This window comes from Sus scrofa, chromosome 16 (genome assembly GCF_000003025.6).
Source record: "Sus scrofa isolate TJ Tabasco breed Duroc chromosome 16, Sscrofa11.1, whole genome shotgun sequence".
In the NCBI taxonomy this organism is placed as follows: domain Eukaryota; kingdom Metazoa; phylum Chordata; class Mammalia; order Artiodactyla; family Suidae; genus Sus; species Sus scrofa.
In genome coordinates this window covers 50,577,821-50,600,309 of record NC_010458.4, presented here as the reverse complement: position 1 = coordinate 50,600,309, position 22,489 = coordinate 50,577,821, and the positions used below count along the sequence as shown (strand labels likewise).

The 22,489-nt window shown below is 49.6% G+C and overlaps 2 long non-coding RNA genes across 12 annotated transcripts in view; one reads left to right on the top strand and one right to left on the bottom strand.

Annotated features, from left to right (window-relative positions):
* Positions 1–22,489, top strand: part of LOC102164818 — a 230,832-nt gene that overhangs the window by 134,161 nt on the left and 74,182 nt on the right. The window lies entirely within an intron of this gene.
* The window catches only part of LOC106508163, a 28,155-nt gene that overhangs the window by 4,076 nt on the left and 1,590 nt on the right, over positions 1–22,489 (bottom strand). The window contains exons 3-5 of one of the 2 annotated variants that reach the window (XR_001304769.2): positions 14,676–18,661; positions 13,602–13,742; positions 10,987–11,273 (exon numbers count right to left, since the gene is read on the bottom strand). This is a non-coding gene — a long non-coding RNA (uncharacterized LOC106508163). Of the gene's footprint in view, positions 1–10,811; positions 11,274–13,601; positions 13,743–14,675; positions 18,662–22,489 lie in introns of those variants that run through there. The other variant, XR_002339643.1, reaches the window with a different exon arrangement.

Below are 22,489 nucleotides of genomic sequence, written 5' to 3'. Positions count from 1 at the left end.
TTGGGGGTCACTTCTCTGGGCTTTATTTGCCTATATAAAATGCAGGAGATAGCCTAAAATTATTTTAAGCTCTAAAATTATGTTATTCTAGGACTCCAGCTACCCTCAAGAATAGCCATTGTCCAACTGATAAAACATCTCCTCTGGCCTCCTTCGTGCCCCACCCCCTGCCCTCTACCCCCGCTGGCCCATATCTGTTGCAACGAGCACTTTAATTTCCTCCTTTGGTTTCCTAATGCAAGGACAGCACCATCTGCCACATTAAATCCACAGTCTCTGACAGCCTCCTTTTCAAAACAAGAGATGGATAAAGGCTTCATCCGGTTTATTTCGTGGATGGAGCAGAAGCTGGCAAAACCAAGTGGGGACAGCTTTGGCCTTGCAAGCTGCATTAATCCCCTAATCTTCTGGGAGGGCCCCAGAGCCCATTCTCTCATCTTCACCGCCTACTCCAGCCAAGTCATGGGGATGACGGTGATGAGAGATGACATTTACTGAGGCTCTTCTGAGGCAGGCATTTTCTTAAGTGTTCGGGGGGTTGATTTAGTTCATCCCCAACACACCTCTGCAAGGAAAGGGCCAATAACCATAGCCCCACTTGACAGATGCAGAAACTGAGGTCCAGAAGACCTCAGGAATCTGCCAAAGGCTAAATTCCAACTGGCTGGAGAAATAAACAAATGCGCCCCAAGGTGGCCAGCCCCACAAAAGTGGGCTTCGCAGCCGAGCATTCTGCCCTCTGCGTTTGGGGGCCCTGAGGCTACGCTCCTTCATTAAACTCTCTTTCAACATGTTTGTATTGAGCTGCCCACGTGTGCTAGGTACCATTTGCCATGCTGGGCTACCAGCTGGGAACAAAGCCCTCGGAGGGCCACTCTCCTAGGACTGTCCTTCTCTTGGAGGGCATGAACCCCAAACAAGCAACTGACTACACAGGCACAATCATTTTAGGAAAATGCAATAGGGGGTTAAAGAGAGAGTGATGGGTGGATGGTCAGGGAGGCCCTTCTGGCATGGAGGACCTGTGAGCAGAGACGTGGCATTCAGCCACGCCGCTGGACGCCTCTGCCCCAGCACTAGGGACACTTGGGGCCTGATCAGTCCTTGCTGTGGGGTCTGCCCTGTGCATGCTTTCTAGGTTGTTTACCAGCCTCTCTAGCCTGCTCCCAAGGCTGCCGGTCGCAGCCCCCTCTCCAGTGTGACACCCAGAACTGTCTCTGGACATCACCAAATATCCCTAGAGGACAAAATCTCCCCTGATTATAGAACTGCTGAGCCATGAGGTCCGCAAAGCAGGGAAATGGGTGGAAGGGATAATAAGGCAAGCAGAGTATGTGAGGAGCAGAAAGAAGACCGGTTTGGCTGGAGGGCAGTGTGCTCCTTAGAACTTTCTAGAAAGTCCTCAGTGACGTTTACAGAGTTTCATCTCTGTGCCAGGAATGGCACCAGCTGGGCCTAAGGCACACAGTGCATGCTCCCAGGTAGTCATGGTCAAGGTGGCTGGATAAGACAGCCGTCAGCATGAGGCTGTCCATGGTAACAGAATGTTCTGGACAGAAGGCCAGCAGAGAGCTCCTTGGAAGGCAGTGACCACAGTACAGGAAGCCGTAGGGAAAGTGGCATCTGGACCACTTCATAAGAGGAGAGAGCAGGTGACTAGGGCCCTCACCTTCCCAGCATCCTGGCCCTTCCGTTTCCATTAGCAACCACCCGGCCCCCAGGCCCCATGGCAAATGATTCTGGTGACATTTCTAATCACGGTGCCTCCCGAGCCTAGTAGAGGGGCGGGCCTGAGACCCAGACTTGGCTGTCAAATTCTTTCTTCCTGGAATTAGAATATTGGGCAGAGACACCCAAGGGCAGAGAATGGCTCGAGTCAGTTTTTCTAATGGAAACGGAACAAAGCATGCTCTTTTGTTCTGGAGTATTTCTTACTCTCTCAACTCCCTAAGAAGCATGTTGTTTCTCTCTCTTCCAAGACCTAGTTTTTCAGCTTTTCCCTGTAACGCCCTTTCAGTAGATGTATATCTATTTAATTTACCAGAGTGGGTTTCTGGTGCTTGCAACCTCACTTAAAATAGAAACGGCGCATTGCCAACAGGGAGAGTGCAGGCTTCTGATCCATGGCACCGGGTACCTGATGATCAACAAGCCGTGTGTGTCTCTCTCCTCCTGCAATCTGTCTCCAGGGCCAGGACCATGCCTTTGCCTCTTCGTAGGCACAGCACTTAGCTCAGGGCCGCCTTCCTTTTTGCATTCATCAGAGTTTGTAATTACTTATTTCTTTGTGAGAGAACTAATGTCATCCTCTCCCACGATGCCAGAGGTCCCACCGAGATTGAGCATGTATCATCTAAACCAGCATGATGACCAGCCCTCCCGATTTGCCTTTGTCCCAGGAGTTTCCTGGTTCTTAGACTTCCAGTGCTGAGAAAATCCCCAGCAAATCAAGACAGTGGTCACCCAACCAGGACCTGGCATCTAGAAAGCCTTCAAGTATCTTTTGTCCCTGACATTCCAGAACTACTTGTCAAAGTGTACAGACAGCTCAGCGGAAGACACATCCTTTCATTCAGTCAATTTCTTCGTGCCTACTATGTGCCAGGGAACTAGCCTGCCAGCAGTTTCCAGGAAGGACAGTCCAGCAGCCAGAGCTGCAAAGGCAGATGAGAAGCAGAAAGGAGTGGGGCTTGCGTGTCAGGAATCTTGGGGGTTTGGTGGTTTTTTTGGTTTTGTTTTGTTTTTTAGGGCCACTCCTTTGGTATATGGAGGTTCCCAGTCTAGGGATCTAATCAGAGCTACAGCTGGTGGCCTACGCCACAGCCACAGCAATGCCGGATCCTTAACCCACTGAGTAAGGCCAGGGATCGAACCTGTGTCCTCATGGATGCCAGTGAGATTCGTTTCTGCTGAGCCACAGGAGGAACTCCCCATGTCAGGAATCTGGATGTGGCACAGGTGTGGCAGATCTTAACAGGAAAAGAGAAACCATTTAGGAGAGATGCCTCGGCAGCTCCTCCCAGGCTCTCTGATGAAGGAAATGTTTGCAGGGGCTGCTGAACAAGGAGGCAAAACCTGAAGTCAGGGAGTCATTTTGTCATCTCTTCCTAGGATCTAGGCTGGGCAGAGAGGGCTTTGGGCTGCTTCCTTTTGCAAGCCAAGCACAGCCATCCGCTCAGTTCAACATGCGGAAAATGCACCACCTTCAGGAAACGTGAATGCATCTGTGGCTCCGCGGTGAATCCCACATCTTTGCTCCTCATGGAGATGCAGGGACCCAAACCATTCCACGAGGCCATCCTCTGGGTGGATTTCACTCCTGCCCCATCAGCAGGTGAGAAAAAATTGATGGGCAGCCACACACACTTTGGGGGCTTGGAAATCATCAATTAGGCTCTAATTAGGCTCCCTTGTGTCAGAGGGGGCTACAAATCTTCCTAAAATAACCTAATAAGGGAGAAGTCAAGGGTGGGCTGTTTCCTCCTTAGCTTTTTTCAATTAGGAACTGAATCACATAGGAGGGGCCCCTGGTGAGTAGGAGAAAGTTCTAGAAGGTGAATAGACATGGAAATACAACATTGAATCATGTAACTAGAGAGCTTTTCCACTTGAAATTCTCTTTCAAGCCTCCTTATCACACCAAGAAGACAATCTCACTTTGGTATTAAGAGGTCTTTCACGGTCTCCCAGATCTCACTTCGAAATGGAAATCTTACGGACTCAGAGTCTTTGATGGGCAACCCTCTTCCTCTAGAATTCGATCAGAGTGCTTTATGTTCATGGTACTTCTTTTTACGAGTAGCTTCTATCTGTGGCAGGTGGCATTGGCTTGCCATTTATGGCAATGAGTATGTTTCCCTTTTGAATAAATTATTTTGAGTTGTAAATATGAGACAAATTAAAGAAAAATAATGGCAGGCTAGACCCAGTGGTACAGAGCTGTTGCACAATTATTGGTGGTCCTCAAACAACCGAAGCTTGAAAACAGGGGTGGAGGTCAGAGGTACCATCACCCCAGGCTCCAATTCATGTCATTAAACAAATGTCAAGCCTGAAATTTTTAAAGTAACTCTTTGAATGAATTAGAGACAGAGACACTGGAAAATGCCAGGGAATTCTTCTCATGACCTTAAACAGACAGAAACTTCTTGAGATGAGAGAGAGTAGAACTATTGCTTAACTTGGCAACGGACTCTCCTGGTGGGTAAGGGGTCTCCTTTCAAAACAAAAAGAGGCACAGTGAATTTACATGTTTTCTATGAAAAACCGTGGATGCAGTGATCACGAACGGGCAATAGCAGCAGCTCCCAGTTATTGGTGCCCTGTGCGAAGTTCTGTGCTTCTGAAAGCTTCTCTCTGAATCCTTTCAACCTGCCTATGATGTTAATGCTAATGTTATCTGACATGTAAGGAGCACATACTGTGGTGCTGAGACCTCTCCAGAGTACTCTAGCCATTCGTTTAATCCTAACATCAAGCCTAGGAGAGAAGTATTACTAGTCCCATTTTACAGATGAGAAAACTGAGGTATCAAGAAGTCCACCAGGTCATAGCTAGAACAGGGCAGAAGCAGATTCAAGCCCAGGCTGCCTGGCTCCAGAGCCTGCCCCCAACCATCACACTTTACAGAGGTGAGCAAGTACAGATCTTATCTCCATTTTTATAGAGAAGGACTTGGGGCTTGGAAGGTAGAATAATTAACCTAAGATCAGAGAGCTACCAAATTGTGAAGTCAGCTAAACCACCTCCTGAGAGCGAGTGGCATTTTCCTGAACGCAAGTTGTTTCATTAATTAACGAATGCTTATCGAGTATCTCCCATGTGAGCAGGGCCCCTCTTTTTGCACATGCGTGCTCTTGTGCTAGCCATTTGCACTTGGGGGCTGTAGGTCCCTCCCTGCCTTCCCCCATGGGGGAGGAGTAATCCCATGGACTCCTTCCCGGGGCCTCAGTGTATCTGGATATATCTAAGGTGGACTCGCCCAGAGGCCAGGGCTGCGTGGCAAAAATCAGCCAACCCGGGCAAGGGCTGTTTCTGCTCCCAGTTCTGACATTTTCTGCCAGAGCCTCTGCACCTTTCAACCTCAACTTCCTCACCTACAAAACAGAGCTAATTAAAATGGTCTGACTTAACTCACGGAGTTATTGCAAAAGTCCAATGAGATGGCATGGGCAAAAGTCTTGTCTTTTTCTTTGCAGGGCCACACGTGCTGCACATGGAGGTTCCCAGGCTAGGGGTGGGATGGGAGCAGCAGCCACTGGCCTACACCCCATCCACAGCACTCCCGGATCTGAGCTGCACCTGCCTATGCCACAGCTTGCAGCAATGCCAGATCCTTAACCCACTGAGCAAGGTCAGGGATTGAACCCACATCCTCATGGATACTAGTCGGATTCTTAACCCACTGAGCTACAATGAGAACTTCCCAAAATCTTTTATTCTTGGATCTCAAGTAGATGGCTGCCATTAGCTCACATTGTTCTCTGGCGAGTTTTCTTTTCTTTTTTTTTTTTTCCAAGAGAAAGTATTGTTTGTTTCTAATGGCAAAAGTTTGGGAATTATAGAAAAACACATAGAAACAAATATAATCATTTATTCCCACCACTACCCCTCACTGGGCAAGATAGGTCATGCCACTGACTCTGCAGAAACCTTCTTTCTTTCCAACGATAGGTGCACACCTTCGAGCAGTGCTGACGAGACCCAGCACAGGCTGTGTAGGAATCCTCTAAGCAGTGATGCACCAAGGCTAGAAATCACCTTGGTCAGGCCGAGCAGTTTATCATTCTGGAAACTAATGACAGCCCAGCCCAGCAAGACGCTGTCCCAACCAGATATTCCTCCTTTTGCTTCCAAAACATGCCTTGGGCTCAGCCAGCTGGCCTCTTGCTGAACCCTGCCTATACCTGGCCAAGTCCTGTGTGCCTCTGCTGCCTGCCTTCTGTATACCCGCCTCCATCTCCCTCCCCAAGGTCTAGTGCAACTAGACCCCCACCTTCTAAGAAGCCCCTCCCAGCCCAGAACTGCTGTCACTGTGATTACCAGCCTCTCCTCTGGCGTTTCATCATCTCACCGCCCTGTACTATTTAGATACCTTTGTGCCTGAATGAGTTGAAATCTCCAACTGAGGATTTTTCTCCCTCTGGGATCTGGTCTACTGTAGGATAGTCAGGACTTTTGGAAGAGTCAGAACCTCTACCCTGCTACCTACTGGCTCTGTGCCTTTGGACAAGATATTGAATCCTTCTGAACCTCAGTTTTCCCATCTGTAGAATGGGATTATAATAGTACTGACCTGAAAGAATTTCTCTGAGAATCCAAAACATGTAAAGTGCTTCACAGAATGCCTGGGACCAAAGAATTGCTAAAAACAACAACAGAAACAAACCAAAAAAAAAAAACCCTAAACAACTCAATTTAAAAAAGGGCAGAAGACCTAAATATACATTTCTCCAAAGAAGACATACGCATGGCCAGTGGACACATGAAAAGATGCTCAACATTGCTAATTATTAGAGAAATGCAAAACAAAACTAAAATGGAGGTACCACCTCACACCCGTCAGAATGGCCATCGTTAATAAGTCTACAAATAACAGATGCTGGAGAGGGTGTGAACAAAAAGGAACCCTCCTGCACCACTGGTGGGAATGTAAATTGGTACAACCACTCTGGAAAACAGGATTCACGTTCCTCAGAAAACTAAAAATTGAACTACCCTATGATCTAGCAGTCCCACTCCTGGGCGTTTATTCAGACAAAACTAAAATTCAAAAAGATACATGCACTCCTCTGTTCATAGCAGCACTATTCACAATAGCCAAGACATGCAAGCAACCTAAATGTCCATCGACAGATGAATGGATTAAGAAGACATGGTACATATACACGATGGAATATTACTCAGCCCAAGAAAAGAATGAACTAATGGCATTTGCACCCACATGGATGCAACTAGAAAGTATCATACTAAGTGCAGTAAGTCAGAAAGAGAAAGACAAGAAAGACAAATACCGTAAAAATCACTTATGTGTGGAATCTAAAATATGGCACAAATCAATCTACAAAACAGAAACAGATTCATGGACATAGAGAACGGACTTGTGGTTGCCAAGGGGGAGGGAGGAAGGAGTGGGATGGGCTGGGAGTTTGGAGCTAGTAGATGCCAACTATTACATTTAGAAAGGATAAACAACAAGGCCCTACCGCATCATCAGGGAATTCTATCCAATCTCCTGGGGAAGACTGTGATGGAAAAGAATATTAAAAACCCCATATATATATATATATATGGCTAAGTCACTTTGCTACACAGCAAAAATTGGCACAACAATGTAAATCAACTATACTTTCATAAAAATTTAAAACAAAAATTTTAATGTGATGTCATTCAAACTCTCGCGCTGTCTTAAGGAGATGAGGATCATTATTAGTGAAGACGAAACAGGGTCAGAAAGTCTAAATGAACTGCCCAAGGGCTGGGGGTGGTAAGAGGATGAGCCAAGATGCGAAACCCACCCACCCAGCCACCCCCAAAACTAGAAACTTCTGCTACATCACTTGACTTAGTGACGCTCTCACAGAACAGAGCTCTGCATTCAGCAGGCGCTTCATAGGAAGGGGATTGCAGTCTCGTGGTGATCCTGTCACCACACTTCAAAGGGAACAGTTTCTATTTCCAGAGCCCACCTCGATCCCGAGGGAGGGAGGTTTCTCCCCACCCCCTGCTCTGCCGTCAGGATGTTCTTGTTTTTCCTCTGGGCCTATGACTCAGCTCACAGCTCCAGATGGCTTCCTACATTTTCAGCCTTGTTGGCTGGGGTGCCCAGGCCCTGGTAGAGTAACCAAAACCGAAAACATGCTGCATCTAAGAATGGAAACACTCGCCTCTCCGCCTTCCAATATGAAGACCACGGGGTCTACAACTCATGGCGCTGGTCCCTCTAAGGCCTTCTCTTACACCGTGCATCCTTCTAACCCCAAGATCCCCACACTCCACCCCGGCGCATCCTTGATGCCTTGAAGATGATACCCAGAGGTGAACCCGGAGACCAGTAAAGGAGAGGGTCCTGTCACCCTCTGGGTAAATTGACCTTAGGCAATCAAGTGGGGACACCGATAGTACCTGTCTCTGAGGATTGTGGACTTAGGATTGCAAGATAAAATACAGAACGTCCAGTGCTATAGATTTGAGTGCTCGTGGCTCACCAAAATTCATGTGCTGAATCCTAATGCCCCGGGCAATGGTGGGGTCTTTGGGGGATGCTTAGATTATGAGGTCAGAGGCTTCAGAAATGGGGTGAGTCCTGATAAAAGAGATGCCCAGGAGCTCCTTTGTCCATTCCACGTGAGGACACGGGGAGAAGGCGGCCATCTGTGAACCAGTGCCTTGATCTTGGACTTAGCCTCCAGAACTATGAGAAATAAATGTTTGTTTTTAAGCCATCTAGTCTATACTATTTTGTTATAGCAGCTCTAATACACTGAGACACCCAGCTAGATTTGCCTTTCAGTGATTTTTTTAAAGTATGTTCCAAATGATGCATTCACATTTAACTGGGTGTCCTGTAACTTCATTTGCTAAATTTAGCCCGTCGACATGGAGTAAGGAGTGAGGTAACAAATGTGAAAGTGATTTGCGGCCTGTCAAGTGCTGAACACTTAATATCTTTACCATGTGTTGCATACATATCAACCCTGGGGCCACCAGCTTGGCCTGGAGCATAGACCAGGTGGTCTTGGAGTTCCTGTTGTAGCTCAGCAGGTTGAGAAACTGACATAGCGTCTGTGAGAATGCAGGTTCAATCCCTGGCCTCGCTCAGTGGACTAAGGATCTGATATTGCCACAAGCTTCAGCAGAGGTCGCAGATGAGGCTCGGATGTGATATTGCTGTGGCTGTGGCTGTGGCATAGGTCAGCAGCTGCAGCTCCCATTCGACCCTTAGCCCAGGAACTTCCATATGCCATACCATAAAAATAATTTAAAAAAAAATTTTTTTTTAAAGAACAAGGTAGCCTTACCATCAGGTGATAGAAAATTCACACCACCTCAGCCTGTGAATTTGGAAACCTGGGTCTTATTTGTCAGTTGACTAATCTCTGGACATTTCACCTCTAGGGCTTCAGCACTTCCATCCTTAATTCTTCCAGAGGTACCCATACCTTTGCCTGTGGCTGACTGACTGCCACATGTCCGCCCAGTCTCCTTCCGACTGTGTGGGTGATGATGAAACAGAGGGCACGGCTTATGAGTGAATTACGCAATGAAGGACAGAACTGAACACTGCTCAATACAGAAAAACAAAAGGAAGCAACGAGCCTACCCTTTAGAGGCTCTGCGTTTATGAGGGCTTGGAGACTCTCCTCCCATCAGAATTCTGAGTGGAGGGATTTTGTCATCTGCCTTGTTTTCCCCTACTTAGAACAGGGCCTGGCCCAAGCAGAGTGGAATATTTGATTACCTGAAACCAGTTTAGCTGGCTGCATTCAGGGAAAATAATGTCATAATCTATGGGGAAGGGTGATGCCAGTCAACCTCCCTTCCTTGCTAAAGAGATGATATTCATGGCCCCAAGATTTTTTAGAGCAACTTTTACCACCTCTCAATGGAACCGCCCCCAATCAGTGACCAGCTCAAGTATCCAGTGACTCAGGCCCAAGGGCTGGGTTGCCTGGTCTGCGTTCTCCCAAACGCCCCAAAGATTGGCCGCCATGTTTGTTTGTTTGTTTGTTTTAAATAGATTTGCCATTGGCTACCAAGACACTAATGAATGCCCAGTACCCAGTGGGTGTTTGGATTCCACGACTAGCTGGCTCCACCAGTAAGGGAAGGGCAGGCTGACATCAGGAACTTAGCATTCAGAAAGCCGTCTTGGGATTTGCCTCGTAGAAGCAACTCTCCAAAGGGGGGCCTGATATTGCTGGGGACTTGGGAGTGGCTCGCCGATTCTTGCAGCTGCATCTGGGTCCCCTTGCCTCAGTGTGGCCCTTCACTGAGCTCTACATGAACTGTCACTATGTCAGCATTCTCCCCTATAGTTCTCAAAGCTGCATCCCTGTCACCTGCCTTAATCTGGGCTTCCCCATCTCCCCCAGGACTCTTGCTTCCAGACTTAACCTCCTCAAATCCGTCTTCCCCACCATGCCAGAGTGATCCTTTCGCTAACCAACTGTCCACTGCAATCAGCTTTTTCCATGTGTTCCATTCTATACAATTTAGGAAGCCTGATGCTCTCCCTAACATGTTTGTAAGGATTTTTTGTGGGAGATGAGAGGGAGGCAAGGGTTATACTCCCATGGCCATTTCTGGCTTTGAATACCTGCTTCCACTGAATTAGCCCAGGATGAGGATTGAATACCTTGTACAGGTACACACACACACACACACACACACATCAGTGCCATCTCATCATATATCACATCATCCAGATGTGGCTTTGGCCCTATCTCTATTTTCCACCACCAAAACTCCATACCAGTCATTTTTGTGAGCATCAGAGTTTTCCAATTTTTTCTGGATGAAGAAATTTACATGTCAGTGAAGCATCAACTTAAGTGTTTTTAATTGTGCACTTTTAAATAAATATGAAATGCTTGAATTCATTCCCCTCCTTAAAAAGAGAAAAGTTAGGAGTTCCCGTTGTGGCTCAGCAGAAATGAATCTGACTAGTACCCATGAGAACGCAAATCCAATCCCTGGCCTCACTTCGTGGGGCTTAGTGGGTTGAGGATCCAGCGTTGCTGGAGGTCGCAGACACGGCTCAGATCCAGCATTGCTGTGGCTGAGGTGTAGGCCGGCGGCTACAGCTCTGATTCAGCCTCTAACCTGGGAACCTCCACATGCCTCAGATGGGGCCCTAAGAAGACGAAAAAAAGAGAAAGAAAGAAGTTACAGCACCAGAGATAAGGCTAACGAGGTGGAATGGGAAGATGGAGGAACGTGGGTTCTTGACATCACTGAGTCGCCATCCAGCCCTGGCCCACTTACCTCTTGGACATCCTATTGTAAGAAATAAATAAACTCCTATATACTAGGCTACGGCGAACCAGGTTTTCTGCTCCTTGCAGCAAATACGATCCCATCTGAGGGGTTCCTCATCCAGCACGGAACATCCCTCTTCTCAATAATCTTCAGCCTCTTACCCTCTTTCTTTTTCTGCCTAGCATTTCGTCCCTGGCTGAAGATATACTATTTCTTCATTGCTTACAGCTTCGCTTTTCCATGACGATGTTGGCTCCCATGAGGAAGGAGTTGGTCTCGCTCCCATGATATCCCTAGGGTCGAACACAGTACTTGGCATGTAGTAGATGCTGCATACGCAGTTGTCAAATAAATGGGTTAATATACATTTGATCATGTCCCTCCCTATTTAGAGGAGAAAATTCCAAACTACTCAGATGAACAATCAAGGCCACCATTCTTGCTCCACCTGCCTGTCCCAAGCCACACTTTTTGCTGCCACCTCTGTCTGCACCCCCACTGAGCCTTTGCACGGGCTCCGTCTCTCTGCACGCACACATTATAGAACACCCACCTTACACCAGACCCTCTTGTAGGTCTAGGATATAACTCGATGAACCAGACAGAGAGTCTCCATCCCTGTGGAGGTCAGGCAGACACTGGCCATGTCGCTAGAGTGTGGTCAATCTTAATAAAAGAGGGGATACAGGAATTATGAGAGCTCCCCATTCTCTAGGCAGCGAACTCCTATTCATTCTTCAAAGCCCAATTCCAGCGTCCCCTGTTTTAGGAGGACTTTTCCACGTCTCTGGCCTGGGGTGGGTGCTTCTCGTGTCCCAAAGATCCTTGCTAGACATCCCAAGCCACACAACTCAGCCCACTCTGTTGTCTTGGCCACCTCTTGTGTGTCTCTCCAGCCAGTCTGTGAGCCCTATTTTACTGATTTCTGCATCCCTAAGCTCCAGTGCAGGGCTTGGCCTGGAAGTTCAGTGACTGACCTGTCCCTTCCTTGTCATTGAGTTATTGAGTTCAGTGACTGACCTGTCCCTTCCTTGGCCTGACCGTCCTCCCAGCCCCATTTGCCCTGACTCAGGTTTCAGGCTGTCTTGGTCTCTCCCTTCCACCCTCAGCTCCCCTGGCATTTCTTTATCTTGTCCTGAAATAACCCTTCCTCTCCCGAGGGAAGCCATGGATTGAGGAAGCACCAACTTCCTCTTGGGCTGTCTAAGCAAGGCTTAGGTAAAAGGCCAAGAAAAGTCACCCTAACAATGACTGATTTTATATCTTTGTTTCCCTTTATTCCTCTGGCTAAATTTCCCTCCCCCTCCTTGTCTTGCATTACCACCCAACTATACTCTCTTCCTAGAATGCACCAGATTTCTCATGCCTCTGCTCATGCTGTTCCCGTCTGCCGGAAGTGCTGTTCCCCTACCACTCCATCCTGATGGAGAGCTGCCACACCCTTTGAGGCCCGGCTCATCTGTTACCCCCTCGATATGGCTTCTCCCACGCCCCCTTCCCCATCCACAAGCCAAATGAATGGCTCCCACGGTGCCCCACGCTTCCCTGGCTATGGCCTCAGCCCACAACATTTTGGTGGTTCGTTCACATTACACTGACTCTCCGACAGTGAACTCCTCACCAGCTGGATCACTGACAAGTCTGTACTCAGTCTCTCTTTGTCCTGCCAGTGCTCATCCTGGGGCTTGGCACCCTGAGAAAGCACGTACATGATTGTGGCTGAGGTCTTGGGCAGAGGGTAAGAAGGAGCAGCCACCCCTTTGGGTAATGGCCCTTTAGCTTGTCCCTGGGGAATCATCTTCCCCCTTCCCACCCATCTGGTTTGGGTGGGACTGACCAAGACCCGGGACAGAGCACATGACTCAAGGCAACGCACCCAGAGAGCACAGCTAACCTCAGTGATTATGCGGTGATCGGTAGGCCACCCAAGCCCAGCCAACGAGAGCAGGGCAGCAAAATGAAAGATGAGTATAGAAATTGGGGGAATGGAAAATGAAGGCAGAAGAAAAATGATGCACCATGAAGAAGAGGCAGTGCCCCCAGAAAGTGTCAATGGAGTTCAGGATATTGGACAGTCTGGCTACACTCGTGGCTTTGTGCTCCCAAAGGACTGAAGTGCTCCTACCCTAAAAATATGCTATCATTGTGGGAAAAACAAGGTCTATCTGGAGGTAAATGAAGCAGGATGAGGCTGTGATCTAAGAGCATATGCACTTTGGAGTCAGACCATCTGAGACTCAATCTTAGCCCTGCTGCCTGCTAACCATCCCTTATCCCTCTGGCACTCGGTCTCTTCATCAGGAAGATGAGAATATCAATTTGCGGGGTCACTGTAATAAATAGGAGGTGCGTGGAAGTAGCAGGTATTCAACTACTACTGTGATTGTCTTGTAATTACTAGTTGATCTGGTACAATAACCCAGGGGAGAGATGCCAAGGCCAATGACGAGGCTTGAACTAGGACATAGAGGGTGAGAACAGAGGGGAAGAAGATAGAATAAATATTACCCAGGTGCTGTTAGTCAGAAATCTGTTGTTTGTAAATGACAAAACCCCAACTTTAGAGCATGGGTAAGCAAAGAGGAAAATATTAGTCTCCGCAGCGTTAAACAGTGAGATACCTTTTGAGTGTCACAAATGGCTGGAAGGCTGGGTGCCCTCCTGGCACCCTCTCTCAGGCCCACTTGTCTGTGGGGTGACCTCATTCTTAGGCAACCGCCATGCACGTGGAGGCTCCACTTGCTCCCAGAAGCTGGCAACCCCTGTAGAAAAAGTGAGTCTCATTGTTGTGCTGCCACCATGTTTCCAAGCTGGAGCCAGTCCTGGACAAGAGAAGCTTCTGATTGGCTACGTCCCCCGGCAGTGTGGCCAGGGTGAGTGCTTGAGGGCAGGAGAGAATCCAGTTTTACCCAGGCTGAGAGCCGGGGAAAGGGTCTCCGAGGAACACTGGGATGCAGTCACCCAAAGAAAGGAAGGTAAACTAGGGAAAAAAAAAAAAAAAAAACCCTAACTACAGTTGTGCCCTAAAGGGGATTCATAGGGCTCAAGGAGGATTGGATGCGGAAGGCCCAGGAATCAACAGGGTCAGTGCTAACTGGGCGGTTTTGCGCTTGTGGCCCCGTCTTTGGGCCCTGACTTTGGGCCCCGACTTGGCCTCAGGAGCATGACTCAGCATCTAGGCAGCCACACATGGGGTTTTGCAACCGACCTTTCTCCTCCTCCCCAGCCCTGTGTTGGTGCGTCCCTGGGGCTGACCCCAGCTCCTGCCTAGAAATGCCCCCGGCCTGGGTCTCTGCCAGTCCCCTGGACAGGGAGGGTCTCTGGCCTGCTCACCCCAGCTCTCCTATGTCACCACCACCACCACCACCCCCGCCCTGCCACCCCAGGGCAAAGTCTGGTGATTGTTTAGAAAACAGTCAACAGCCACCTCGCCCTTTGGTTGGGCATCTAGCGGCGTGGCTCCCCAGCCCCCGGCCAAGCCAGGGAGAGACCAGGACTGCTTTACAGATGCCCGGGGCGCCCCTGAGAAGAGCACGGTCAAGTGCTTCTCAGCCTCCATGGTGATAAAATAGGGACAATAATAGCGGTCCCACTCAGTCCCCCTCAGTCGGTGAAGAGCAAATAAGGTCAGGCTGCCAGCACATCCTTTGAGAGCGGGAGCTCCCGCCCTCAGCTGACCTTTCCTGAGCACCTACTGCATTCCGGCCTGGGCCGCACAAAGGGACAGAAAGGAGCATGAGTCCCTGCCCCCAGTTGCTTGCAAATCACTCCAGGAGACAGAGGGAAGGATCAGCCCCCAAGTACAGAGTTCTTTTATAGAAGGAAGCACGGGGTATGGCGAGTACAGAGGAGGCTTGCAGGGGACAGCCTAGGGGCAGCTGGGAGGGGCCAGGCCAGGGGGACAGGGACTGAGTTGGCTCCTGAAAGAAAGACTTGCTGGCAGGTTGGAGAACGGAGGGAAAGGGCCGCCCGGGGCAAGGAGCATGTGCCAAAGCAAAAGATTGCTTAGGGAGCTGTGAGTGGAGCCCAGGGCACAGGGAGAGGAGCTGGGAGGAGAGGAAACCGGAAGGAGAGGGGACCAGCGGTTAGAAGTTCTAACACGGGGGAGTTCCCGTCATGGCTCAGTGGAAACGAATCCGACTAGGAACCATGAGGTTTCGGGTTGGATCCCTGGCCTCAATCAGGGGGTTAAGGATCCAGTGTTGCCTTGAACTGTGGTGTATGTCAGGGGCTACAGCTCTGATGGGACCCCCTAGCCTGGGAACTTTCAAATGCCGCAGGCGCAGCCCTGAAAAGCAAGAAGGGAAAATAAAAAAGTTCTAGTGGGGGAGGAGCCAAATCTGATAGAGACCTCTGGTTTGGGTCATTTCTTCAGAAACAGCTGAACAGAAAATCTCTCAGAGTAAATAAGAAATTGACTTAGCGAAGATTTGGGGCTCCCAGGGAAGCTCGGCAATCCAGTGTCTTAGATCCATTGGCACATCTAGTGCCCATTTTGCTTTTTTATTGGCCATACCCGCTTTTTTATTGACTCAAGCCGCTACAGTGACACAGATAGATCTTTAATTTGCTGTGCCACAAGGGATCTTCTTGGTGCTGTTTTTTTATTCCTTTGTTGTCACCCTCACTGCTTCAAGTCAGTCTCCTTCCAGAGAAGTCACAGCGCAGTGGATGATTAGACTATAGCAGTATCAGGAGGAGAGGCACATGGCCCCTGCCTACCCCAGCGGGTGAGGTCAAGGACTCAGCAAATTCCCCACCAGGAAAGCTTGCAGGAGCTGAAGGGGCCTTCCAGAAAGCCAAACACATCTCTTTCTGTCTCTTTCTTTTGTCATTTCAAAATGAACTTACTGTTTGGGACGGGCGAGAGCCCCTTTGCCATCTGTTCCTAGGAGACCGTGTGACCTTGGCCATAGCCTTGTGATCCTGAGTTTCCTCAGCTGAAAAATGTGATGCCAGAGAAGCCCTAGATCTGGCCTGTAAAAGGCCTGTGGGGGCGCACCACGCTCACGCCCTTCTCCCAACTCCCTCCTCCGAGAAGCCTGGGGGCCTCGCCCCGCCCACAGGCCCTGCAGGAGGCTACTCGGGGTGGCAGGGCATCACCCCAGATCGGGTCACAAACCACAGTCTACATGTTTCAAAAGTTATCAATCAAGCTGATAAACTGTTAACTAAAATATGTTTTATTGCCTAACGTGACAGGGCTTCCTGACCTGGAATTAGGCCTAAGGTCGCAGTTTCACACGGGCCTGCGGCAGCTGCCTTCCCATCCTCCAAGTTTCCTTGCCCTGGAAGGGGCTTCCCGGCTAGTAGCCCACACAGGACCCCCACCCCTGGCTGGGACATTTAGCCAGGAATCCCAGAGCCCCGGGAACCTCAGGTATCACCTGGAGGGGACATGCATGGGCTCCTGCTGGGCACAAGCCCTTGTCCCCCAAGACCCCTCCAAGAAGAGGGCCCGATAGGGGTCCTCTGACCTGCAGGGCCCAGGGCTGAAATCCCTCTTGTCCTGACAGGAGGATGCTGGGCAGGGAGTCGGGGGAAAAAACATCAGGTTCCTGATTTTCTTCTTCCCAAGTAAGATCCTGAGTCAGGCCCAGAAGTCTCTGCACTTCATTCCTGCCCCAGCTGCACAACCACAGAGTCAGTCTATTTCGTCTCTGAGCTTCCTTCTGGCTCTGGCCCAGGGTCCTAACGCTTCTTCAGACCAGTGAGGGTCATCCAGAAACTTCCCCAAGCCTTCCTGCCTGGTGCCAGCACCTCCAGGGCCATGGTTATCCTTAGAATGGAGCCCCTGGACTCCCTAAACAGCAGGCCTAGAATTGAGACATAATCAAGCTAACAAACACCTTTCATTGATTTCCTCTGTGACCTGAGCGCATCTGCGCAGTCAAAGCTTGAACAGCCTTTGCCAATACAGGTTCCTCGGTCTCCCGGGCAGGCCTGCCTCCGTTACGGGCCTGTGTACAGCCTGGTTGGTTCTCCCAAGCCAGGCCTGTAATCAGGATCTTTAAAGAAAATAAATGAATTAGGCAAATTGAGAGGCCAGAAGGTTCCAGTGAGTTCTGCACACTGGGGACAGCCCTGGTGTGGATAGATAAGGCCCAGGGAGGAGGGAGGGAGGAACAAGGAGGAGATGGGGGAGGCGCACAGGAGCATTAGGGGAATCGTTATTACCATTTACTGAGTTTCGCCAGAACTTTAATATACATTTACTTAGTGATTTAAGGGTTTTGCAGACCAGTAAAATCTTCTCCTTTCCAATGCCCAATTTTGGGAGCTAAAAAGTGAATGAGTTGTTCACTTTTAATCTGGCCCAAGGAACACATTAAAAAACAAATACTCATTCAATTGTTTATTCATCTGATAAATATTTATTGAGGGCCGACTATGTGCCAGGCACTATTTCAGGTCCTGGGATATAGCTGTGAATGATCTGGACAAAAATCCCTGTCCTTGTGGGGGAAAGTCAAACAGTGGCCCCAAACAGGAAATAACTAATAGATATGCTGCTGGTGTTAAGTACCATGGAGGAGAAACGGGTCAGGGAAGGGGACAGGGCACAGCATGGGTGGGCTGTGATTTTAAATAAGGGTCAGGGAAGGTGCCCTTGAGAAGGTGACATTTGAGCGAAGTTCCGAAGCTGGTGAGGGAGGGAGTCTTGTGGGCAGACAGGTGGGTGGGCTAAGGATTCCAGGCAGAGCGGATGGAAGAATAATGGGCCTTAGCCCTTTCAACCACAAGATAATAAAAATAGAAGAAAGATCATTTCAGAATAAAGGCCAGTCCTTCTTAAGGGAGGGCAATTGGAAACTTATTATGGTGATATATATCTGTGTCTGTCTATCTACATATGATATAGAGAGAGATCTATAGATGTAGACATATACATATTCATTGTCATTATTTTGCTTGTTATGTTCTACAAAGGCAAACACTTTCCCCAAACCAGTAATTATCTGTAGATTAACATACGGTAGTTTATTGTTTACATTTTGTGAGTGAGGAATCTAAGACTCGGGTAGGGAGATGGCCTGGCCCACAGTCACAGCAGCTGGTACACACCAGGCCAGTATTTGAACCAACATTCAGGGCCTGTGCTTTTAACCACAAGCCACCCTGGCCTGCTTTGCGGCCACAACTCTTGACCCCAGCCCTAGGGCTCCATAAGCACTGATTAAAAGAACAGCTTGGTCATCTGGTCGAACCCGATTTTTTCTCCTTTTTCTTCCCCAGACTGTGGGCCCAGGAGGCCAGGGCAGCGTGGATAGCCACTGAGCTGGCAGGACAGAGAGTGGACAGGCAGGGCCACAGCCATTGCACCTTTCTGGAGATCAGTGGGCAGTTCCTTGGCACTGGGCCTGCTGGGGCCTCTTGTGTTGGCATTTGCCCGGATCAGGAAGTCTAGCTCTGCTGGCCAGGTGTGGCCTAGGCGATAGTGTTGTTTCAAACCAATTCATCCCTGAGAGCCAGTTAAGGCACCTGTGCACCCCACACCCTCCGGCTCCGTGCTGGGAACTTTGTAGGCCATCTCACCGAAATGAGAGTGAAAGGTGGGTCCCGTGTTCAGTCATTCACACCCTCATTCGGCCAAAATTTGCAGAACATCTCTTCACTCCAGAGAAGATGGCCTGAATCTCAAAGCTGTGCCAGACGTTGTGCCCTGCATTTGTATTCTCATCTAAAAAAAAAAAAAAAAAAAAAATTCAATCAGAGCATGGTATAGGAAGAGGTTTTTGGGGTGGCTGGAGGGGTTTATTCAAGATGGAGTAGACCTGGAGAGGTTTGGAGAGGCAGTATGTTGGGTCTTGCAAAGCTGAGGCCTTGGAAAGTTTAGGTGGGAAAAGGGCGTTCAGGCGGGGGGAATGGCCCGAGCAGAGGCTGTGCAGCCATAAAGAAGGGAGTGTTTGGAAACCAAGAGCCAAGAGCTGACCCTGTGGAACGAGATTTCCCTGCCTAACAGTGGAAAGAGAAGTGGTTAGGCAGAGGGGAGGCTGGGAAAGAAGATCTCCATGTGGCCTTGGGCTAATCGCTTATATCTTTGACTCTGTTTACTGTCCTGTGAATCAGACTTCATTATCCTCATGCTACCTGTCTTAGGGACCTTTTGTAGATCTAAAGGACCTCAGTGATTTTGCTTTGGAGAGAGAGGGGTCCCTTGGTTTCTTCTGGCTTTCTTTTATGCTCCCACAACCCCATTTAGCCTCTGTCCTGTTGGGCATGTGGGACCCAAGTTTCAGTGGTCTCCTCAGGCCTGGCTTCCATTCAAGGCTCATCAGGCCCCCAGGTGCTGCTGGAGGTCAGGGGTGTGTCCCGCTCATTTGCATCCCTAGGGCCCACAACCAGCTCATGCATCAGGTGGGCAGGAGCCTTGGGGTCAGCCTCACCCCAGCCTGAGTCCACAGTTGGGTCAAGATTCCCTATGTCCTCTCCCCGCAGGCTCCATCTCTGAGTCTCAGTTGTCTCACTGGTGAAATGGAACTAGTAACAGGGTCTTTGTGAAACTTTACAGGCAGTGGTGGGTGGAGCTCCCCACCTGACCCATCCCAGGGAGTCCTGCATGATGGGCTGCAGTCACGGGTGTCAACCAGGGCCCTCACCACCTTCCCCAGGAAGTCCAGGGGCCAAGGAGGCTGCCGCTACTCCAGCTTGCAGGAATCCAAGGGTAGGAGGGGGTCCCACCTGACAGTAACTCCAATCAGTCACTTTGCTTAACTCACTCACTCATTCCTTCAAGAAATGTGTACTGAGCACCTGCACAACACCCCCCACAGCAGTGGGTGTTTTGCTGATGCAAAATGTGTGAGACAAGATTTCTATCCTCAAGAGAGAACATAGAAGAAAATGAAAACTAAGCAGAGACTGCTCAGTCCTCGGCCTTGCAGGTTAATTTTCCTCTCCGCCTGGGCTTGAGGCCTCTGTCTCAACCATGCTCGGCCAGAAGCGTCCTAGCTTGATCTGCCTCTTTGTATTCATTTGCAAGGGGTCCTGGAGCAGCACCGCATGTCTTGTGCCTGGCATGGTTCAATCCAGATGTCATTTGGGACAGAAAGAATAACCCAGAACCCTGGAGCAAACTGGGTCCCCACAGTCAATACGAGATCTACTTGTGAATGTAAATGACAGCAAAGTGAAGAAAGAAGGTCCAGACTTCGAAATGAAGTGTTTTGCTATAAAGCTGCTTAGAATGAAGGTCTTTCAGAAGCCATCCGTGCAACTTCCCACTTAACCAGGAAATATGTCCCCTCTAAATGCAGGAAATCATGTTGGTGTGTTGTGCTGGGGTTTCCACTGATTAATAAATAATCGAAAACTAGCAGGCAGTGTATAATTATGTGCCCCTCAGATGGGGCAGGCAGTGGTCTGTCGAGCTGAGAGAGAGGAAAAGACATAGAAACTGGGAAAACATAGAAACTGGGAGGTAGGGGTGTAATAGGGGCCCAAATTAGGTAAGACCTCCCGGAGGCAGCGGCCCGCAGCCAGGTCTGTGGAACTCAGCTGGGCAGGGAGCCGTAGGGCATTCCAGGTAAGGGGCAGAGGTGCAGAGGAAGGAACACGTGTGGCAAACAGACCTGCTTGGCTGGACGGAATGGGTGGAATCTGGTTATACAGGTGGCCAGAGTTGGGCAGCAAAGGGCCAGGAGGCTGAATACTTTCTGCAGCCTAAGATTCCAGGCTGTTGACAAGACGAGGCAGTGACACCATCAAACTCACAAGGCTCCTGGATGGTGGTTTGGTGAGAAGGTCAGCTGTGGCTCCCCTCCATGCCCTTTAGGACTCCTGCCTCACTGGATAGGTAGGAAGAAAGCTATATTTTTGGAGCAGCCTCTGCCTCCAATTCACTGTGTGACCTCAAGCAGGTCACTGTGTTTCTTAGAGCCTCAGTTTCGAAACATGTAAAACTGGAGGGACTGGACCAGATGATCCCAATTGCCTTTCCAGCTCTGGGACTCTAAACCCTCTGATTGTCCATTCCAGACCCACGTATCATCACAGAGCTACTCATTCAGTTTCTTGGCAGTTACTCTCCCCACAAGCCAGCCGCATGGTCACTCTAGGCAGCCATGTTTGCTCCACGTGACCACCGCCACCTCCCACCACCCGCCCCGCTCCCCGCCCCTGGCCCCAGCCAAGCTAGCTGGACCAGATTTCAAAAGATTACTGACCCTGGAGAGACATATTCCATAGCAATCAAACAGATTGTATCTTTGGAGAATAAATGTCTTTTTTAATGAAATGTATTCATATTATTTTTTTTGGCCATGCCTGCCGCATGCAGAAATTCTAGGGCCAGGGATTGAAACCAAGCCACAGCAGTGACAACTGCCAGGTTCCTAACCCACTGAGTCACCTGGGAACTCCTCCTTTGGAGAATTTCAACCAAGATATCTAGGCCCTGGACCATTAGATAGGGCTGGACCAGAGCTTGCAGCAGGAAAAGAAAACTTGCAGGCAATGTAAATCTGCCAGGGAGAGTGGAGCATGTGATCAGAGAGAAGCAGCCTGAGCGTGGAGCTGCAAAGATGTGGGAGGAAGGCTTTGGCTCCCCCAAAGCCCAGGGCATTTCATACAGCCCATGTTCGTATGTTTGCTCTGTATCTTCATGTTCAACTCCCTTCTTCTGCAAACTTTTCGCTGCTACTGCGATGCCAGGGTCTGGGCTCCCTGAGTTAAATGTGCCCCCCCAGCCACCTCCACTGATGCTGCCAGCCGCCACCCTCTTCTCCACCCTGGGGAGTCTCCCCTCTGTCTCATTATTCAAAGGTACTTGGCTCTCTCTCTTCTCTGCAGGATAACAACCTCAAGTTCAGACTTGCTGGTGGTGGAGGTGGTGGTGGTGGTGGTCAGCATGCATAAGTTTCCAGGTCAGGGATCAAACTTCAATAACCAGAGCCACAGCAGAGACAATGCCAGACCCTTAACCCACTAAACCACCAGGGAGCTCCAAGTTCAGACTTTTGAATTACAGAAGCCAAGGAGGCAGACTGTCATTGAGCATCTTCTGTTTATAGCACTGAGCTGCCCGTTTGCGGGGGGAAAGGGAGAGCGAATATAGGAGCACAGAACACAAAGTAACACCCCAACTGGTAATCCCAAGACACCGCTAGTGTGTGTTCCTAATGTCTGTGGTGCCCACTGCTTCTCATCATCTCCCTTCTCCAGGAGGGCCCTGTGGCCACCATCCTGAGGCCCTCCGCTGACATCTGTGTGGGCTTCTGGAACTCCTGTCTGCACAATTGACCCGTTGGCTCTGAGCAGTGAAGGAGAGAGGGGTGGCCGCTGGATCCTGCCCCCCACACCCCCCCTAGAGACAGAGGTGCCGCAGGTGTTGTCAGCGTGAGGACACTTCCCAGAGACGTCCTCCCAGCCCAGGCCACTGGCATTTCTCCTGGCCTCTTCCTCAGTGTAGCTCTAGTTTCTTTTCATTGGATCTGCTCACATCTGACCTCATTTCCTTGCTTAAAACCCTCAGCCTTGGGATAAACCCCAAACTCATCCCTGTGGCTTT